We start from the raw sequence: 21,881 nt of genomic DNA, 5'->3' as shown, positions 1-21,881 counted from the left end.
TCCATTTTTCCGGATTTAGTTCTGAACAAAAAGTTTATAGGCCTTTCAAATCAAATCAAATCAAATCAAATATGTTTATTGGATAATCAATATATATGTACAGTGCACAATTGATGTCTTCCACACAATGAACAGATATTAAAACAATTAATACAAAATAAATGCATATACATTAGAAATAATATCTGGACAGAGCTAATATAAGTTGTAAAACATTAATATAGTTCAAAAGCTTTTTCAATAAAAGTACAGATAGCTTTTGTATCAATTTTATTTAAAGGATACATAATGTTATGTAGAATAGTAGATTCCTTTTCCCTTTTATTTAAATCCGAGGGGTCGATATTTAGTTTTTTGAAGAGATCTTGTCTTAAAATTGAAAACTTTTTACAGTATAAAATGAAGTGTTTTTCATCATCTAATAAATCACAAGTCTGACAAAGTCTTGAGTTATGCGGAATTTTTGGTCTATGATAACGACCTTTTTCTATTAAAAGAGAATGTGCACTAATTCTTAACTTAGTCAAATTTTTACATAGTGCTTTTGGAATATTAAAGTCAAGATATTTTTGAAGAGAAAAATTTGTGTAACAAAATGAAAAATATTTAAGCTTTGAGTCAGAATTGTAATTAGAATAATTTTGAAGCTGTTCTTTAATTAGTTGGATGGTTTGATCGTGTATTTTCAATTCTAGATTTTCATTTTCCAAATTCTTTACATCCAATTTAAATTTTTTGCAACTATAATCAATAAATGAATACCATGATTTTGACCCCTCTTTGAAAAGTCCTCTATCTACTTTATACACTTCAGCAAGAAATCTATCAGATGGAAGTTGTTGCAGTCTTATGAAATATTTAAAAGCCAATTTAGTAATAAAATTAATAATTGGTAATCTTCCTAATTCACACCTGGAGGCTAAATTTGATGCCTTTTTATGTACTCCAAGTAGATATTTACAAAATTTATTATGTATTTTTTCAAATGGTATATTATCTTTATTTAAATCTTTTAAAGTAAAATCGGATATCCAAACTTCTGATCCATAGGTTGTAATAGGTCTAATTAGAGAATCAAATAACTTTAGCTTAAGCTTGGTACCAGAGTAATTATAATCTAGAATATTTGATTTAAGACTAAATACTGCTTTAAGAGCTTTATTATACATATGTTCTGCGGCATGCTTTAAATTGCCATTAAATGAAATCAGCATTCCAAGATATTTATATTTATCGACTGTTTCTATATTTTGACCATTAATTTTAAATTTGATGGCAGATTTTTTCTTGCCCTTACTAAAAATCATAACTTTAGTTTTAGTAATATTGACTTTCAACTTCCATCTGTTACAATATATTCCCAGGCTGTCCAGACAAGCTTGTAAACCCTTTTCACTCTCTGACAGTAGAATTAAATCATCTGCATATTGTAAACAATTAAATTGTGTTGTAATGAGTGACACAGGAAATGTTTTTGAAAAATCAAATATTTTTGGCAGATCATTAGTGTATATATTAAATAACAGAGGGCTAAGACCATCACCTTGTCTAACACCCCTATTGGCTCTATGAGCTTCTGAAATAAAGTTTTCTTTTTTTACCACAAACTTTGAATTAGAGTACATATGTTTAATTATCTTATAGAAATTTCCTCCAATTTTAAGATTTAATAGTTTTTTAAGTAATCCTGAGTGCCAAACAGAGTCAAAAGCTTTAGAGAGATCTACAAAACAAGCAAAAATAGGCTTTTTTAATTTGTGTAAATATTTATTTATCAAAGTTTTAATAGTGAAAATATGATCTGCAGTTCTATAATCTGGTCTGAATCCTGCTTGAAAGGGATTATAAAGATTATTTTCTTCCATATATTTATGCAGTCTTTTCTGTAATAATGAGGTGAAAAGCTTGCCAAGACAGCTGGTAAGGCTAATACATCTATAATTATCGCATATGTTTATGTCACCATTTTTGTGTAAGAAGGAAGTACAAGATAAATTCCAAGCATCTGGAAATTTTCCGCTTGATAAAATTCTGTTAAATAAATTAACAATAGGTAAAAGTAATAGGTCTTTTCCATATAAAAGGAATTCATTATATATAAGGTCTATTCCTGGTTGTTTATTCTTCTTAAGTTTTTTAATGCCATCTCTGACTTCTTTACAAATGAATGCATAATCTAAATGTTTATTATTAATATTTTCAATTTCTATCTTCGAGATATCTAAATCAGTATTATTTTCTTCATAAAGCTTTTTTAAGTAATTTGACATTTCAGATAGAGGTATAGGATTTTCTTCTCTATTTGTATTTTTCTTCAGATTATTAATGGTTTTCCAAAATAATTTAGGGTTATCTTCATGAAGAGAATCTAATTTATCAATTATATCTGTTATAAATTTCTTTTTTGTATCTTTTAGTAATTTTTTGTACTCCCTTCTTAACTGGTGGTATGATGTTTTTAAATCATGATTATTAGGATGTTGTTGTAATCTACTTCCAAGATTGTTAAGTTCCCTTTTAAAAAATTTACAATTTCCATTAAACCATTTCTGTTTTCCTTTCTTTTTCTTTCTTTTCCCCTTGAATGGTCTAAAATTAAATGTTTTATTTGCTGAGTCTAAAATTATATTGCTCAGATTTTCAGATAAATTATTTATATCCATTTCAGGATTATTGACTTCTAGTAAAAATTGATCAATTAAAAGTTTTGAATCTTGTACGGCTTCTACAAATTTTTCTCTTGAGCCTGATTCCAAATTGTATTTACCTGGAAGAAGATCACAATCCTTAGTATTAATGTTGTTGTTAATTTGTGAGTATATATAATTACTGTTGTTTTTTAAACCAGTCCATAATAAACTATGGTCTGAAAGCTCATTTGGTGGAAAGACATGTAAATAAACAAATTCATGAAAAATATCTTCAGAAACTAAAAAATAATCAATACTACTACTTCCTCTTGGACAGTAGTAGGTATGGAACCCCAGCGAGTCACCGTCAATTCGACCATTAAGTATTCTCATCTTTGATTCTATACAAAAATCTATTAGCATTCTTCCCTGTTCATTTATCTCAGGATCAAGGTTGTTTCTTTTGGGTAAAATTAGATCTGATGTATAATTTGTAGGTAAATTGGACTTGCCCTCAGAATTCTGGTGGTAGTCTGTCTCATCAAGTTCTATATAATCTATTAAATTAGCAGTTCTACTATTACAGTCTCCCATGATTATAACTTTACCCAATTCTGAGTATTTATTCACTAAACTAGATAATGAATCAAAAATTTTATCGTTTTCTGGACATACTGACTTTGCCCTTGGATTTATATATACACAGCCTAAAAAAATATCATGTGTAAGACCACATTTATCTTTGTCTAATTTAATAAAGATGTAGTTTTTACTTTGGGCTATTTTAATGATAGCATTACTTTTTTTGAATTCATTTTTAAAATAAAGAATGATTCCACCTGATCTTCGTCCTCTTTTACCTTTTTTCTTAATTCCAGGTTGGTGAAAGCATGTATAATTTTTAAAAGATATCGATGACTCGCCGTGGGTCCATGACTCCACTATTCCAAAAATATCAAATTTACTACAATTTATATCATTTAACTTTTGACTAGAGAAACCATTTATATTCCAGCATCCTAGCTGAAGCATTTTATGTATATATATATTAAAACATAACCACAATACTGATTTTGTGAGACCCGATGACATTGATTAGCATTTTCATTATGTATAAACAAGCATCAAAGGAGCCTTGAATTATAAAAAGCAATTGATGTGTTAGATTTTCCACAAAAATGTTACTTGTAAGTTCCATTTTATTGTAACAATGAGCTGATTGTAATCAATGTTAAAATAATTAACTGGTACCTTTGTGGACCAGTATGATTTAGAAACCAGTTCAACCACGCTTCATTGACAACGAAAGGAGCATCACATACCTGTCCGAATCAAACCAACCAGAGGAAGATCAATGAAGCTACTTCTACATTAAATCAAAAGGTATAAGCGTTTTCATTTTTCTTTCGTTTATTTTATGTTCTATTTAGCTCTAGTCATGAATCAATTATAATAATGTAAACAAATAAAGGTCTTTTGGCACACACGACAGGTATCGGGTGATTTCGCCCTACTTACATGTTCGCCCTGTCTCCGCTCGCACTGAGTTCGTTCGCCAATAGAGTCCCTTTGCCATGGTTTCTTTCTCCCTAGTTTTGTTATCCCTGCCATGTAGCCGGTTCAGTTGTGTATGATTAGTATCATTTATTTTCCTTTTATAACTTTGAAATTATCTTTATTACACATTTCTAGTAATGTTAAGCTGTGGATCCAGGTAGCTTGTAGGTCTTTGATATATTTTTTGTCATCAGTGTGAGTTTGTGATCTAGTGGTTAAGACCTATATGGCTACATATTGCTGAAGGTCTGAGTTCGATTCTCACTCGGGGGGAATCCGGGTCCGTTCGCGCCCATTCACGTTCGCACCCACTCATGTTCGCCCCCTTTCACATTCGCACCGTACATGTCCGCGCCCAATTTTAATTGGTTTTGTGTTCAATAACTTATGATAGCTTTGTAATCAAGTTTTGGCAAGTGTATTCTTATATTTGTTGTCATTGTCTCAAAAAAAAGTGAGACAGCATTTTTTTTTTGTGTTGAATAAATCTTAATCATGTTTTGGATAGTGTATTGTTAAAAAAAAATTAATCCTTTCTAAATAAAGTGGGATTCTGTCAACGTTTTATTTTGTGTTGAATTACTCTTCATCATGTTTTGTTAGTGTATTGCTACAGCTATAACTTTGTTTCATGGACTTGTTTCAAAATAAAGTGAGATTCTGACTACGTTTTTTTTTGTGTGTTGAATAAATTTATTTATTTATAAATGTTATAATAGTGTATTGCTATATTTTATTGTTTTAGATCAAAGGGACCAAGCTGTTAAAATCAAATATCTTTTGTGTTTTTCATTTAAAATCTTGAATGTTTTACTTACACCAAAGCAATTTATAACAACAATCATGATTTTCCAATTATTCAACTGGATTTGAATTAAAATTGGGCGCGAACGAGTAGAGTGCGAACAGACCTTGGGTGCGAACCGGCGGAACGTGTGAGGTGAGAACGTGTAGGGTGCGAAAGTGTATTGGGCGTGAACGAACCTGATACCCACTTGGGGGGGCTTAAAAATTTCAGTACACCAGAAGGGTGATTTTCAAGCAATCAGAAATATAACCTGATTAGTCAAGGATCCGGAAATTTTTTCACCTAATTTCTGTCATTTTCATTTAAATGTTGGTGCCCTTTTCAAAAAAAGGATTGTCAAAATCTCATTACTGCATGAGTATGCTCATACTTGTAGCATCATAGCATCTATAGCATTTACTTCATGATTTATCCTTCCATTTTCCTAATATCGATCAAGAGCATTTAAGGGAAGGCAACAGTTTAAAAATAAAATGATTTTAATGACTCAAAATGATAATTTTCTCAGTCATCGCTTTCCTTTCTTTCGATTCTGAAGTCGAAATTCAAACCGGAGAACAATTCTGAATAGCTGAAAAGTAATTAAATTATAAAGGCAGTTGGTATGAAATTTTAATTTCTTTATAATATTAGTTCGGAGCTTGTGATTAATAGCCAGGTGTGAATTAAAAACACATGTGCAGGTAAAGAGATAAGCGATCATTAGCCAATAGCTCCCTGAGGCATTAATATAGTTATAAGGAGGGCCCTCAGGATTATAACACTTTACTGAAGTGACAGTTTAATTGCATAATATCGATAACAAAACAAAAATGTTTTCAAAATGGCGATTTTGAAACTCGATCTTAAAGAAATGACCGAAATTATTTCTGTTGAAAAATAAAATTTGACCTAATTTAATCCCAATGAATCATTTAGGACTTTTGAGTTTCCAAATTGGTCATGTCTGGCATATATGACCGTTTCCGGACCCTTGCTGATTACCAATAGACAGGAAATACAATTGTTTAATTACATAAGTAATCTCGCATACCTTGACTGTCGTGTGCCGGCATAGATCAGCAGGATTAGGGCAAATAATTACCTGGTGTGACACCGGACTGGGAGAGATGTCGCTAATACAATAAACAAAAGGTAGCAATTTTACACAGAAGTCGGAGGGAATACTCACATATTTCTCGGAGAATTTAGGGAGGGATGTCAGACTTTCCTGGTGTCACACCAAGAAAAAACTTGGTGTTTGGAGAGGGAAGCCTTTCGCGAAATCTGTACTGTATATGTAGTCCAAATAATTGTGTTCCTACGTAGGAAGGCGTCCCAGAAACAAATTAAAATAGCCTTGTCAGACGTCATAATTATTTGGACTAATGATAACTGTAACTAGAGGAATTTACCACCCTTACCAACTGGTACATACATACATCCATTGAATTTGACGACAGTCCGCACAAATAAAAAAATATATAATAAGGACCAGTAGGGTTACAGAAACAAAAAAGGTTTTGGCCATGGATTCTGTTCCGCCTTGGTTGATACAATCTTTGGTCGTTTCATCCATTTTATAACTTTATCACTATAAATATACTTAGCCAAGGCCAAGGATGTAATAACTATGATACGTCCTTGATTTAGCTAATCAAATAATCCAATTATCGAACTAAAAGAAACAAATGTCTCTGTACAATATATACTGTTACAGTACAATTTTTGAAGCCCTTGAACAATTACATAAGATATTTGCACAATTATTTTTTTTGTTGAATCAATGCAAAGAAACATTCAACTCTAATAAAAAATTATGAACTAACCAGAGAAAAATCATTAAAGGCACATTTCTACATCTTAAAGCTAGATAAATTTAGGGATGGTAAAAACATTTTACTTAAATACAAGTACATTTTTTGAGAAAATTAAGGGGACATTATTCAAACATTATTAAAATAATAATAAACATAACAAAATTTACTTATATATAGAAGTATATATTACATGTATTATTTACTTCTTCAAGAAAATAAAAATTACTTGTATGTAAGTAGTATCCCAGCTGACTGACAGTATTATTATAAAAAAAATCAAATACCTTTTTTATCGATTATATGGCATAATAGACTGAAGGACGCCTCCGGGTGCGGGAATTTCTCGCTACATTGAAGACCTGTTGGTGACCCTCTGCTGTTGTTTTTTATTTGGTCGGGTTGTTGTCTCTTTGACACATTCCCCATTTCCATTCTCAATTTTATTTTTGAGGGAATGTAATTTAACAACTTCAATCTAATTGAAAAAGAATAAACACATTTTAAACTTATTTTTGACAACTGTGTCATTTTCTAAGTCTAAAAACATGTTAAAAAATATTAACTTATATGGTAAGATCATGTTTTCCGACATTGTATGAGTTTGTACTACATGTATGATATGCCTTCTTTGTTAATGAAAATTGTGACATCACAATTATAGCATGAAAACCCATGGGACAATGATCATTAAATCGATTAATAACCCCATAATCATTCTATCCATTTTTGGTTTTATTTAATAAAAAAGAAAATAAAATTGTATCTCTTGAAATCTATATACATGTATAGCCTATAGATGGAATATATAGAGCTACATGAACCCATTTTAATATATTCAGATGCAGTTTAACAAGTTAAAAATGCATTTAAAATATAGTAACAAACCAAAGTTTTAACAATGAAAATGAAAAGTTTAGGCAATTGGACCTAGTTTTACAACAAATATACTTTGCAGTTTATAGTTTTAAATCTCGTCTTGAACTTGCACACTGGTGTAAATATGTCTTGGATTTTGAGTTCTCTAACTTTAGTTTGCCGCAACCAAATGGTTTGAAACTTAAACACAATGTTTATTACAGTCTTACAGTACACATAGTATGTATATGAAGTTGTATATGAGTAGTGTCACTTTTACAATTCTTGAGTTATCCCCCTTTAAAATGTTAAATGTAATGAGCATGATGATGAGGTCCACTGTGCATTCACTATTTAATTATGTCATTCACGATCGATATTCATGATATTAAACTGCAATACAAGGATTTTTTTTAATTTGGTTGCAGGGTTTATATTTTTCAGCTGTATGCACTGTGATATAGTAGCAGGGAGTGGACATTGAAATTCTGTTTTTTTTTTTTTTTTATTTATATGTTTAATATTATTTGTGCAATCAAAAATCATGTCTACTTATAATTTCAGAATGGGTCTGATCAGAAAATTGAAATCATCATGGTTACCATCGTCTATATTCTTTGGCATGTTTTTATGTTGGTATATGTTACATCTGGTACATAATACTCCTGGTCGGGATCCTGATCCACACATTGATGAGGTATGATATTATTACAATAAAAAAGGGGGAGGGGCAAACTGTTTCCTCATTTATAATAAAGAATTTGTTCATATATATATTTTATATGCCAGTGAATATCATGTATGTTTAGTAAAATTGAGAGTCTAAGAAAGAATACTCAGAAAACTTAAACATTTAAGTAAAATCATTAACCCCCCTCCTTGAAAAAAAATGATTTGACCATCTTTTTCTATATGTACAATGTATGCTGCATATAAAGTCAAATGCAAAACCAAAAAGTCCAATATCCATGAACAAACAATTTCCCGTTGGAATCCCTAATTATTAAGCTTTCAGTGATATTGTTGTCTTTTTTCAAAACTACCTCTACCCTTTTTTTTTGGTAAAAATGCATTGTTTTTTGGGGAAATTGGGAAATTTTGAGACATATTTAACCAGAAAGGAACATTTGGGGAGGGGAAAGAAACCGATACAATGACGGTATTTAATACATTGAAAACCATGTGTGTTACATACACCTTGATGATTCGAATCAGAATACCTGATCTCAAAAACGCTTTCATTATATCAAAAATAATAACATGAATACAAAATTTACGTATCATTACTACCGATGCCATTACTGTTTGGGAAAATGTACAACTTATTGGGAGGAATTTTAAGCCATTTTATTTGTAATTGGGAATTTTCTCTAGGGGAAAAAGCCGAATATCAGGGATAATTTAAGGCTAACAATATCACTGGCTTTAAATTCACATTTTTACAATTAAATCATGATTTATATATTAATAGCCTCAAGCTAGTCCAAATAATTATGACATCTGGCAAGGCAGAGACATATACATATATATGTCTCTGGGCAAGGCTATTTTAATTTTTTTCTTGGATGCCTTCCTGGGCGTCCCAGAAAAAAAATTAAGATAGCCTTGCCAGACGTCGTAATTATTTGGACTAGCCTCAAGCATGTCAAGTAAGCAAATTTAATATTCTGTTTAGTTTTTATGCAACCGCAAAAAAGTTCAAATTTTGGGTGCGCCACATTTACAGTCATGACAGTTCTTGAGTTGTAACCCTTTTTATACGACCGCAAAAATTAAAAGTTTTTTGGTCGTATATTGGTATAACATTGGCGTTGGTGTTGGTGTCGTCGTCCGAATACTTTTGGTCTTCGCACTATAACTTTAGTTTAAGTAAATAGAAATCTATGAAATTTAAACACAAGGTTTATGACCACAAAATGAAGGTTGGGATTGAATTTGGAAGTTTTGGTCCCAACAATTTAGGAATTAGGGGCCAAAAAGGGCCCAAATAAGCATTTTCTTTGTTTTCGCACTATAACTTTAGTTTAAGTAAATAGAAATCTATGAAATTTTGACACAAGGTTAATGACCACAAAAGGAAGGTTGGGATTGATTTTGGGAGTTTTTGTTCCAACTGTTTAGGAATTAGGGGCCAAAAAAGGGCCCAAATAAGCATTTTTTTTTGGTTTTCGCACAATAACTTTAGTATAAGTAAATAGAAATCAATGAAATTGAAACAAGGTTTATGAATACAAAAGGAAGGTTGGGATTGATTGTGGGAGTTGAGATCCAAACAGTTTAGGAATTAAGGGCCAAAAAAGGGCCCAAATAAGCATTTTTCTTGGTTTTCGCACCATAACTTTAGTATAAGTAAATAGAAATCTATGAAATTTAAACACAAGGTTTATGACCATAAAAGGAAGGTTTGGATTGATTTAAGGAGTTTTGGTCCCAACATTTTAGGAATAAGGGGCCCAAAGGGTCCAAAATTGAACTTTGTGTGATTTCATCAAAAATTGAATAATTGGGGTTCTTTGATATGCCAAATCTAACTGTGTATGTAGATTCTTAATTTTTGAAAATTAAATTTGTCAAATTGGTCTACATTAAGGTCCAAAGGGTCCAAAATTAAACTTAGTTTGATTTTAACAAAAATTGAATCCTTGGGGTTCTTTGACATGCTGCATCTAAAAATGTACCAGTTTCAAGTTTGTCCAAATCGGGTCCAAAATTATTATTTTAAGTATTGTGCAATAGCAAGAAATTTTCAATTGCACAGTATTCAGCAATAGCAAGAAATCTTCAGTTGCACAGTGCAATAGAAAGAAATGTTCAATTGCACAGTATTGTGCAATAGCAAGAAATCTTCAATTGCACAGTATTGTGCAATAGCAAGAAATCTTCAATTGCACAGTATTGTGCAATAGCAAGAAATATCTAATTGCACAATATTGCACAAAAGCAAGAAATTTTCAATTGGAGTTATCTTTCTTTGTCCAGAACAGCAGTTGAATCAACTAAAATCATTGTTTTATACAATATACAATGTATATTCACTTTTACTACCAACTGATAAATTAAAACAATATTTACCATTCAGTGATAACAAGCACTTTTTTACATTTCAATATTTTATGATGTATTTAAATGAGTTGTTATTGTTGCAAATTCCATTAGAAATTTGAATTGAGATCAGTTTTGGAATAAGGGAAAGGGGATGTGAAAAAAAAAATTGGTGTGGGGGGGGGGGGGGGGGGTTCAATTTTTCTCATTTCAAATTTCATAGATAAAATGAAAATTTCTTCAAACATTTTTTTGAGGATTAATATTCAACAGCATAATGAATTGCTCAAAGGCAAAAACAAAATTTAAGTTTATTAGACCACATTCATTCTGTGTCAGAAACCTATACTGTGTCAACTTTTTAATCACAATCCAAATTTAGAGCTGAACCTCCAGCTTGAATGTTGTGTCCATACTTGCCCCAACCGTTCAGGGTTCAACCTCTGCAGTCGTATAAAGCTGTGCCCTGCGGAGCATCTGGTTAAAGGGTAAAATGTTTTGAGAAACATAATTTGGAAAAAAAAGCTTTTCTTTTAAATAAAATTTCTAGTCATAATAGTTATCAAAGGTACCAGGATTATAATTTAGTATGCCAGACGCGCGTTTCTTCTACATAAGACTCATCAGTGACTCTCATATCAAAATATTTATAAAGCATAACACAGTAATTTAATTTTGTATTTAAATTTCAGGTTAAAAACTTTCCAGTACTTTTTGACTCTGCGCCACAGTTAAGAATTATTGTACTGACTTACAATAGGTCAAAATCATTAAAACGTTTATTTGAATCCTTACTGATGGCAGATTACGAAGGAGAAAGAGTAGTTTTAGATGTCTGGGTCGATCGCTCTATAAATGGTGAAGTTCACAATGAGACAGTTCAGGTTGCGAATAATTTACAGTTTGTACATGGAGAGAAAAATGTGTATGTTCGTGGCCAACAAGCTGGGATAACGAACCAATGGTTGAGAACTTGGAAATTATCGGATAACCCGCAGGAAATTTGTGTCATTCTTGAAGATGATTTAACAGTATCTCCAGTTTTTTATCGGTGGTTAAAATCGGTACATACAACTTACGAAAATGATGATAGAATCGGCGGATTTACACTTCAAGGAGTAGGTACAATTTATTCTGGACCAAGCGCACTTGAAAATGTAAATGTGTCAAAAAAGCATTTAACTTATTTGTATTCGATGCCAGGCAGTTGGGGTTTTTCACCGAAACTTAGCCAGTGGAAAGAATTTATAACTTGGTGGGAAAAGACTTCATTAGATAAAAGTTTTCATCCACTGGTTCCCAACAATCTAGCAACTGTATGGTATTCAGAAAATAGAAGACTGGGAAACGCTGGAAATATGTGGACCATGTGGTACATTTACTTTAATTGGAAATTTCATAAGTATGTACTGTATCCAAATATACAGCCAAAACACCAAGGTTTCAGTCACAACTGGCAGGAACCAGGGTTAAACCGTTACGGCCATGCAGGATTACAGCCAACTGGGCCTCTTGTTGTAAAATGGTTGCCAGACTTTGATACTTTGCCTTCTTTACCTCCTATTGTATTAACAAATGGCACAGTCTTAAATGAATTGAATGGAAAAATTACTGTATAATGTTAAAGATTAGTTAAATTAATGTTAAATGATTTAGAATAACAGCTGTTCAATGTTCATCGATCATGTTAAGGAGGTAGACCTCTGTTAAGGGAAATAACTCTTAAAATCATCAGTACGTTTGTGTCAGCCATTTTCATAAATATGTTCTAAGCTTCTTGTATACATAGATTATTTCCAATCTGTTTCAGGTAAATGCTTAAAATTCATTGACAAAACTTGTCTTTTAAAAACGCATAACTGATTTTAAGAGTTATCTCCCTGAACCAAGGTCTACCCCCTTAAATGATTTAGAATAACAGCTGTTCAATGTTCATCGATCGGTGACAAATAGCTGTATAACGTTAAACACCCCACCCTCCATGACAATCAAATAGTCCGTGCCAACATGGCCAAAGCCAAATGAGTCTTTTTTACTTATGAACATAGTGTTTGGAGGTTGTAAAAACATTTTCAAAAACCTGTTCTTAAACTTTTTTAATTTTGCATTGTAAAGTATCTTTTTTTAGGCCTCTGTTTTTCTGCAAAAATTTTGGTTGATTATATATGGAATCACTGAATTTTGACTAGAGCGGGCCCCTCTTAGGTAGTCAGTTGGCCCCCACTTATGAAATTTTCTGGATCCACCACTGGAGCATGTTCAACTTGAGAGTTCTGATGACAATCTCACTTTTTTACCGGTATATGTATCAAAGTTTTGAAGTCTTTAATTCTTTTGACCGTATATGATCAGATGATTGAAAGGCTCATGACAAACCTATGATAATTAATACCACACCAAACACCTTGACTAAAATTACTTTGCTTGTTTAATTTTGACAGTATATTTACTTTGACCCTTTGACAAAATTATAATTTTTTTAGAAAACTTGTACCACTCACTTTATTGGAAAATTTTCATTGTATATTAAGCAGTTTGAAAAACACTTATTTTGATGATGGAGAAGCTTTAACATTACCTGAACATAAGAATGTGATTATAACTTTCAGCTGATTTTTATGGAGTTATCTCCCTGAAGTGTGTTGTCATGTGTACCACTTTGATATACATGTGACATATATGTATTATTTGCCGGACAAATCAATTAAATTACCAGTGATGCAACTCATAGTATAATGATTATAATTAACTACTTAAATTATAGATAACAGTATTTAATTTTTTTTATATATTTATTTGCTTTCATTTTTTATTTACACATATACAATGATGTATATATTACTGTATATCTTACATTTATTTTTTTGAAACTCAATGTTTACATGGTTATTATTTTTTTTTAAAGGATGAATTATTTATGTTTATGCATACATATTAAAGGGATGACATCAAAAGTTCAATGAAGGATAAAAAACTTAATTCATATAGTTTTTTCACTCCCCTACCCCCCTCTCAACTTAATTTGGGAAAAATTGATTGACCAATAAGGATAAATGTAAAATCGATGTCAATTTATACAAAACTTGCAGCAATTTGACCCCCCACCCCAAAACTATTTGAATTAAGTTTTTTTATCCTTCATTGGTTTTTTTTATGTCGTCCCTAAATGACAATTGCTAGATTGATAGTATTATCATGATTATGGGGTGGTAATTTGTTATTCCCTATTCATTTAGAAAACTTATTATTTTTATGCATTGAAAAGTAAGATTTTTCCTTTCAAAAATATGTGAAATCATTTATGTTTGATGTCATTTACCATTTAATCATACCATTACATGCAAGCAGTTCACTATTGACCAATGACAAACTCACTTTTTTATGATACATGTATCAAAGTTTTGAAGTCCTAATTCTTTTTACCATGAATAAAAGGCTAATGACAAACGTATGATAACTTATGTACTGTAAATCCATAATTTTTTGGTGTGCATTTATAATTGTGAAAGTTGGTCCCCACTTATGAAAATTTCTGGATCCGCCACTGTATAAAATTTAGTTTGAGCTTTTATTTCTGAGAAGCCATTGTTGTTGCAATGATAAATACATCTTAAAATATTGTGAATTAATTACAATTTAATATATAGTTATATCATTTATATAGTTACTCTTTACGGTTGGAGGTTTTATGTTTGAAAAAATTGTTGTTATTCAATTAACGATAACATTTTAATTTTTTCAAGCATTAAAATCATTTGATCAAATAAATAAGATTTTGTATTCCATTATGTGATTAATGAATGTTCTAGTGACCTCAATTCATTGAGAATAATACATGATGTTAACATTGAAAAAGGGACATAACTCTTTGGAATCAGTTGTATTATTTGACAACCTTTTCTTTTACATATATTCTAAGTTTCTTAAAAAATGTGAATCATATCTCTGTGTCAACAGCTACTTCACTTTTAAAGGTATTTTTAAAGATGGAGTATGTTGTATCAAAGAAAAGAAAACTAAAAGATTGAGTTTTGAGGTCAATAATTTTGATTTATCAATATGTGTAGTGTATTAAAAGTTACAATGATGATGTTCTTATTGTATATGTATATTAATAACATTCCAAGTTTTTGTTTAGATATGAAATTATATTTGCTATGTTTTATAAACTTTGTAGAGTAGAATTTGTATTTTAGAATCTAATAGAGTTATATAATATAGATGTTAACAGAATTAGTTTAGTATTTTTATGCCCCACCTACGATAGTAGAGGGACATTATGTTTTCTGGTCTGTACATCCGTTCGTCTGTCTGTCTGTCTGTTCTTTCTTGCGTCCGTACGTCCGTTCAACTTGAAACTTAGTACACATGTTCCTTATGATATCAATATCTTATCAAATAAGAGTTTTGACCCCATTTCACGGTCCACTGAACATAGAAAATGATAGTGCGAGTGGGGCATCCGTGTACTGAATGTGAGCAATTAAAGGATCTAAGATTAATTTGTCATGTATTAAAACATACAACATTTAATTTTCTTGCACAATTGTTTAACTTATGTTAATGTATATTACAATTCCAAGTTTTTGTTTTGATATATATTACATGCATTATATTTGCTATGTTTTATATTATTTAAAAAACTTTGTAGAGCAGAAATTGAATTTTAGATTCTGATTGCAATTACATGTAAACTGTATTAGCATGATTAGATTAATGTTTTTAAATTTGAAAATTGATAATGCATGACATTTCTTCCAAACTTGAGCAATTCAAATTTAAGATTAAGTTGTCAATATATATCATGTAGTAAAACATACCAAGTTTACTTGCAATTGTGTCTTTCAATTGTTTAACTTATATACTCATGTACAAATGTATACTTACATTCCAAATATTTGCTTTTATATAAATGTATTATATTTGCAAAAAATGAGAGTGCATGTATTTAAACAAATTTGAAGATAGAATTTGCATTTAAAATTCTGAATTAAATTTCATTTATTCAGCAATCTTTAATGTTGAGCATTGGTTTATGTTTCAGCATTCGTTTATTTTTCAGTATTGTCATTTGTGAAATAATAACATATTCTCTTTTTGCTTTGTGTGTTGTTTTTATTAACTTTTTTCTTGTTTCAGAATATTTTTGGTTTGCTTAATAAGTTTTATAAATAAGCTACAATTATTTTACTGAGGTCAGCATTGTTAAAAAAGTGTTTTGAAGAAAGCATAAATCATATATAAATATATATATTTTCACTGGTCTTTTTTTTGGAATTTTGTTACTCTAGCAATTAAATTTGTTGCGTATTTACAGATGATTAATAAATAAAGAATATATATTTATTTATGAATCATCTGTAAATATGCAAAAAATTTAATTGCTGGAGAAACAAAATTCTAAAAAAAGACCAGTGAAATTTAACATGTTATGTCAACGTGAGAAGACAAGAGTCCTCAATTAAAACTATAAGACCTTTTTTACAATGAGATTAAAAATACCAATGAAATTTCCATTATCTGATTAAAGCATATCTTTATTGTATTATTGACCACTTCATCATTAAGTAGGTGGATTTTTCAATTGAGAATGGAAATAGGTAATGTATCAAAGAGACAACAACCTGACCAAAGAGAAAAAAAACTCAAAATTACATATTTGTTTTTCTTTCATTTTTATGTTTCTTTTGTGGGCATTATGTTTTCTGGTCTGAGCATCCATCTGTCCGTTCATTCCTTTTTCATTTGTTCGTCCGTCTGTTCGTCCGTCTGTCCCGCTTCAGATAAAAGTTTTTGGTTGAGGTAGATTTCAATGAAGTTGAAGACCAATCAACTTGAAAGTTAGTACACATGTTCCCTATGATACAATCTTTCTAATCTTAGTTCCAAATTAAATTTTTGACCCCCTTTTATCAGTCCATAGAACATAGACAATGATAGTGTGATTGGGGCATCCATTTTACTTTGGACACGTTTTTCTTGTTGGTATTTCTATTGCCATATTGTGCCATTAGAATATCCCTCTGTCTCTCTTTAAGCATACTGCAAACCAACTAATTTTTGCGAGCAATTTAAAAAAATAACGCGAATATAATTATTTTATATCGTCGCAAATTTGTAAAAAACTTGGATCTTTCCTTATGGAACTACATAAAAATAATTAAAAATATCGCAAAAATAAATTGGAATTTGGGGGGGGGGGGGTGTTAACACAAAATAAAGTATCCGCAAAAACAAGTTGGTTTACAGTAACATTTGTTGATAAATGAAAGTTGTCAAACTTTATTTAAGAAATAAATGACAAAAATACTTTAACTTTACTTGTTTATGATATCAGGAAATTTCAGTGGTATTTTAAAACTATATCTTACTTATATTGTTGTCACAAATATTTCTTACAAATTAATGATTTTATCTTTTTATATTGAATTAAATGTATTTGTAATTGTTATTGACATTTTATAAATGTATATGTTTTTGTTACATTTCTTCTAAAATGCATAATAAATTTATACATTTTCTTATTCTAATTTATTTAGTTTTTCACTAGGAACTTTAAATTGTGAACGTTTTATTATTAGTTATCGATATGAAAAATAAGAAGATGTGGTATGATTTCCAGTTAGACATATTTCCACCACAGAAGTTAAGAAATATAGTCCACTGAACAACCTTCAACAATGAGCAAAACCAATTGCTAGTTATAAAAGGCAATTAGAAAATTGACAGCCTGATTTATATGCAATTCAATAACAGGGGTTAAGAAATCCACTAGCCCGACACCCGGGACTACAACATTTAGACCTCGGGCAACCAAAACTTGTAACCCAAAATGCCCGACGGACTAGTAACAAAAAATTCTTGGCGTTTCTAAAATTAAAAGGGGAAAATCCCCTCATCACTTTTCTATCTTATCCAATCAGATTCAACTACGTCATCCGGGATTCCCAGAATTTGAAAGGATTTTGTACAAGTTTTAAAATAGAACAAATAACTCTGGGTGGATCTTGTACTTTCAATATCGATGTGTCAGTACAGGGGGTGGTATTGTACATTGCTTATGCAACCTGATTTTACCTCCTTCTGACTAATTTATTGCAATATAAATGTGAATCCCTTTTGACAGCAGAAACCTGACTTTTGTCAGATATAAACTTGAAACATGTGCTGATAATTCTTTTACAAAAACGTGATGATGCTATTGTATCTGATAAAACCCCTCCAATCCTTTTACATACCCATGTATGTCATGTATAGCAGTGGTCAAGATTTGTATTATCCCCGGATTTGGTCAACTCATTATATCAGAATTTTCAGTGAATATTTAATTATCGATTAATTGAATATATATGCTAATGGAATATTTTTTGCTGACATAAGTTTTGAATATCCAATTTGCAAAAATCTACTGTACAATGTCGTGAATGGATAAAAATTGTTATAAAAATTGTTAAGTTTATAGAATTCACTGTTGTTGCAGCAAACTCTGAATTTGTAAGGCATACTAGGGCTAGCAGGTCAGTTTTGTTGGGCTAGTAGTTCTTCCAACAGGGCTAGTAAAACTTTGCAATCAATTAGCCCTGGGCTAGTGAGCTATAACAAAATTTCTTAACCCCTGAATAAAAAAATATATGATATACAGCAAAAACAACCACAGAATCATATATTTGAGAGTACTCATGTGGAAGAGCTATATAGATTTTATGTTATTAGAATATATACTGGGTATATTCTATTTACAGTTATTATAATTTGTAATATGCTAGTTTACTCAGGTAGAACATTTCTTAGTGTTTATATCTTTTCTATTGGTCAGTATGATTTAGGCGGGAATCTTTTGTTTAACTATTCTTTGTTCTGGTCACTCGGCTAAAATATTTATGTGAAGTGGTAGCCATTTTCTTCAGCTCTATTGGAAGTTGTTATATCTTTAATTTGGTATTGAAATAGTCTAGGACTTTCATATTCTTTTATAAGGTTATATTATTGAAACAGAATGTAAGGGAGCTACCATTTGATTTTTATGGGGGGGCTAGGATGAAAAATTTTGTCCTGCATTTTTTTTTAGTTGTAATCTCTGTCCTGCCTTTTTATTTTTCACTCTGTTCGGTCCTGCCTTTTTTTTTATTAGTTTATCCCGACTTTTTTTACCTAAATTGTCATTCTGCCTTTTTTTTTACTCAAAACTCCTGTCCTGCCTATTTTTTTTCAAATTTCATCCTAGCCCCCCCCCCCATAAAAATCAAATGGTAGCTCCCTAAACTGATTCAAACCAATCAGTTGGTGAAAAGGCCTTTGCACTACATGTGAGGGTCATTTTGTTAGAATATAAACATCAATTCTGATGAAATAAAGAACCTAAGACCTATCAACGTGTTAGTGTTTATTTAAATACAAGGCTAGCACGAACTCATAGATACTGAAAGCTAGTTAAAAGCAAATAACAAACTATAAGAACATTATGTATAGTAAACTCAAATATATTACTTTGATCATAGAAAAACAATTTCAAACTAGAAATGATAAAAGGCTTTCTTGTTTTACATCCCTGAAACATGTCTATTTTAATAATGGAACTGTGTAATAATGAAACAACTACCTGTATGCGCTAATGACATAAGACTATTTAGAGCAAATCTGAAAAAGGGTCAAATTGATTATTTAGTCAAAATTTATTTGCTCTGAAATTTTCAGATGAATTGGACAATGGGTTGTTGGGTTGCTGCTCCACAATTGGTAAATTTTAAAGAAATTTTGCTGTTTTTGGATATTATCTTGAATATTAGTATAGATATAGATAAACTGTTAACAGCAATAATGTTCAGCAAAGTAAGATCTACAAATAAGTTAACATGACCAAAATGGTCAGTTGACCCCTCATTGAGTTATTGCCCTTTATAGTAAATTTTAAACAATTTTCATTAATTTGGTAAATTTTTACAAAATATTTTCCTCTGTGTAACTAAGGGGCCAAGTTTATTATAGATAGAGAAAATGCAAGAATGTTCAGTAAAGTAAGATCTACAAACACATCACCATTATTAAAACACAATTTTGTCATGAATCCATCTGTGTCCTTTGCTAAATACATGAATGCACATAGACCAAGATGAGCGACACAGGCTCTTAAGAGACTCTAGTTTTTTCTAAACGAAGTTTTTGACTCAATTTTACAAAAGAGATATGAGATGAAAGACATGATTTTCGTTGGATATACTGAAACATACATGTAAACAGTTTCAGAAAAGGTATTACTTCAAGCGATTGAAATTCTACTTATAGCCCAATTTTGGGGAAATATGTGTCATCTTTCTCCCCTTTTTGCAATATTTTATAGCAAATGAATGCATTTTGTTGCCAGGGATGCACCCAAAAGAAATTATATTTTACCCTTTTATACAAACCGGTTTATAAAATCTAGTATGGAGGATTCTGATTACATACATATACACATATATGACACAATCAGTAAGCTTAATATTGCAAGAAAGCAATGACAAGGAGATGGTAAAATTTATGTGGCAAATTTTAATACGTTTTCCTAACTGTTTATTGCTACCTAAAATTTCTGTATTGTTGTTTATCTTTTGGTCGTATTTTGCAATGTTATTGTCGATTTGCTTCGAACGTACCAGTTTCCCAATGGTTCCTTTGGTATAGAAAGGACCTTTTAGTAAAACTATTACAGACATGCAAAATGTGGTTCGTGCTGGTCGGTCTAGTTTTCTATGTTGTGTTTGTTATACTGATTGTCTGTATAGTTTGCCAATACATTGTCAGTTTTATTTTGGATTTATACATTTGATAATCCCTTTGGTATCTGAAGATTAGTGATTGCTAAGAATGTCAAATATATGATTGCATTTGCAAACAAAATAGTTTCTTTTCGTACTTCCGTGCACCCTCCTCAGTCGCTGCATTATTCTCAAAGATCCAGCCCGGCCAGCTTTCTCTGAATACGTCTATCAGAGGTTATACATTGATTGCTTTATGCCGCATCAACACAAAAAGGCTATATTGCGAGAGCTATTTTAAATCTTATAACAGACAGAAAATCTTTCAATTTACAATTTTTTTTAGTTTAAAGCGAAAATACGCAAAGGTGCAATCGCCGAAAAGATGACTTTTGAGTAAGTGTAAAATACTCGTGGTCATCTACAAAAAGGAACCCTTGGTTGAATAACTTCCTGTGTAGCAGCCAACCCAAACCCATCAAGTACCACATGCAAGCTCTGGCATCCGTTTCATCAGGGTGATATACTCAATATGCACGTGCTGCTAGACTGTTGCTAAATATAAATGACAGTTCACAATTGAAAATCTGAATTCATTTCTATTGTAGTTAAGTCTTTTCTTCCGACCCTCATTGTCGATTTTTCGATGCGAGTCAAATTGTGAAAGTTAATGGTTTTTTTTTGCAAGTTCAATGGATAGACGTGTTCAACATAGTTACCAAAATTTGAATTGTGTAGTGAGCGGAAATCGTTATAGCAGAAGGGGAACTTAAATGTTACATCTAACTTCTTTCTATTCTTTATGAAAAACACAAATGATTAAATCTTTCACAAACCGGTAGAAGATTATTGTCTGTATTGAATAATTTAGCTAGAAAAGGCTAAAAAAAGGCCATTGAATGCTTGATTGTAAAAAGTATGTCGAGTTGTCTTAATGTTGATCGCTATATTTTTATTAATGATTTTCGTTTGATATTAAAGTAAAAAAATGAATAAAACATCCCTTTAATAAATTGATAAAGCTTCCATTTAATAAATTGATAAAATATTACTCTTAATTCATAAATTGATAAAGATTAATTTTGATTAATACATTGATTGAATATTACTTTTAATCAATGAATTGGTAAACTAAGCTTTATAAGCAAAAGCACAAGTTTTTGTTCACGCATCGTTGTAAATATAATGGAAATTTGATGCGACGTTCATACAAGTGGGAGGTTTAATCCATCATTTTCTAAATTCTAAAATGCCTGTACCAAGTAAGGAATATGAAATTTGTTGTTCATTCGTTTGATGTGTTTTATCAGATTTGATTTTGCTATTTGATAAGGGACTTTCCGTTTTGAATTTCCTCGGAGTTCAGTGTTTTTGTGATCTTACTTTTTGTTTGTATTTCGTTAATTGTCTTTTAAAGCTTAAGTACGCTTAAATGTTTTGTCAACTTAACCAGATG

At 30.8% G+C, this 21,881-nt stretch overlaps 1 long non-coding RNA gene across 1 annotated transcript; it reads left to right on the top strand.

The window, feature by feature from the left end:
• The first annotated feature begins 3,901 nt into the window (after window positions 1-3,901).
• LOC143051579 (uncharacterized) lies at window positions 3,902-17,215 on the top strand. Its single transcript, XR_012970847.1, has 3 exons — window positions 3,902-4,013; window positions 8,214-8,346; window positions 11,384-17,215. It is a non-coding gene; the product is annotated as an uncharacterized LOC143051579 (long non-coding RNA).
• The last annotated feature ends 4,666 nt before the right edge of the window (window positions 17,216-21,881 follow it).

Source organism: Mytilus galloprovincialis, chromosome 11 (assembly GCF_965363235.1).
Source record: "Mytilus galloprovincialis chromosome 11, xbMytGall1.hap1.1, whole genome shotgun sequence".
NCBI lineage: Eukaryota > Metazoa > Mollusca > Bivalvia > Mytilida > Mytilidae > Mytilus > Mytilus galloprovincialis.
This window is presented reverse-complemented; position numbering and strand designations above follow the sequence as displayed.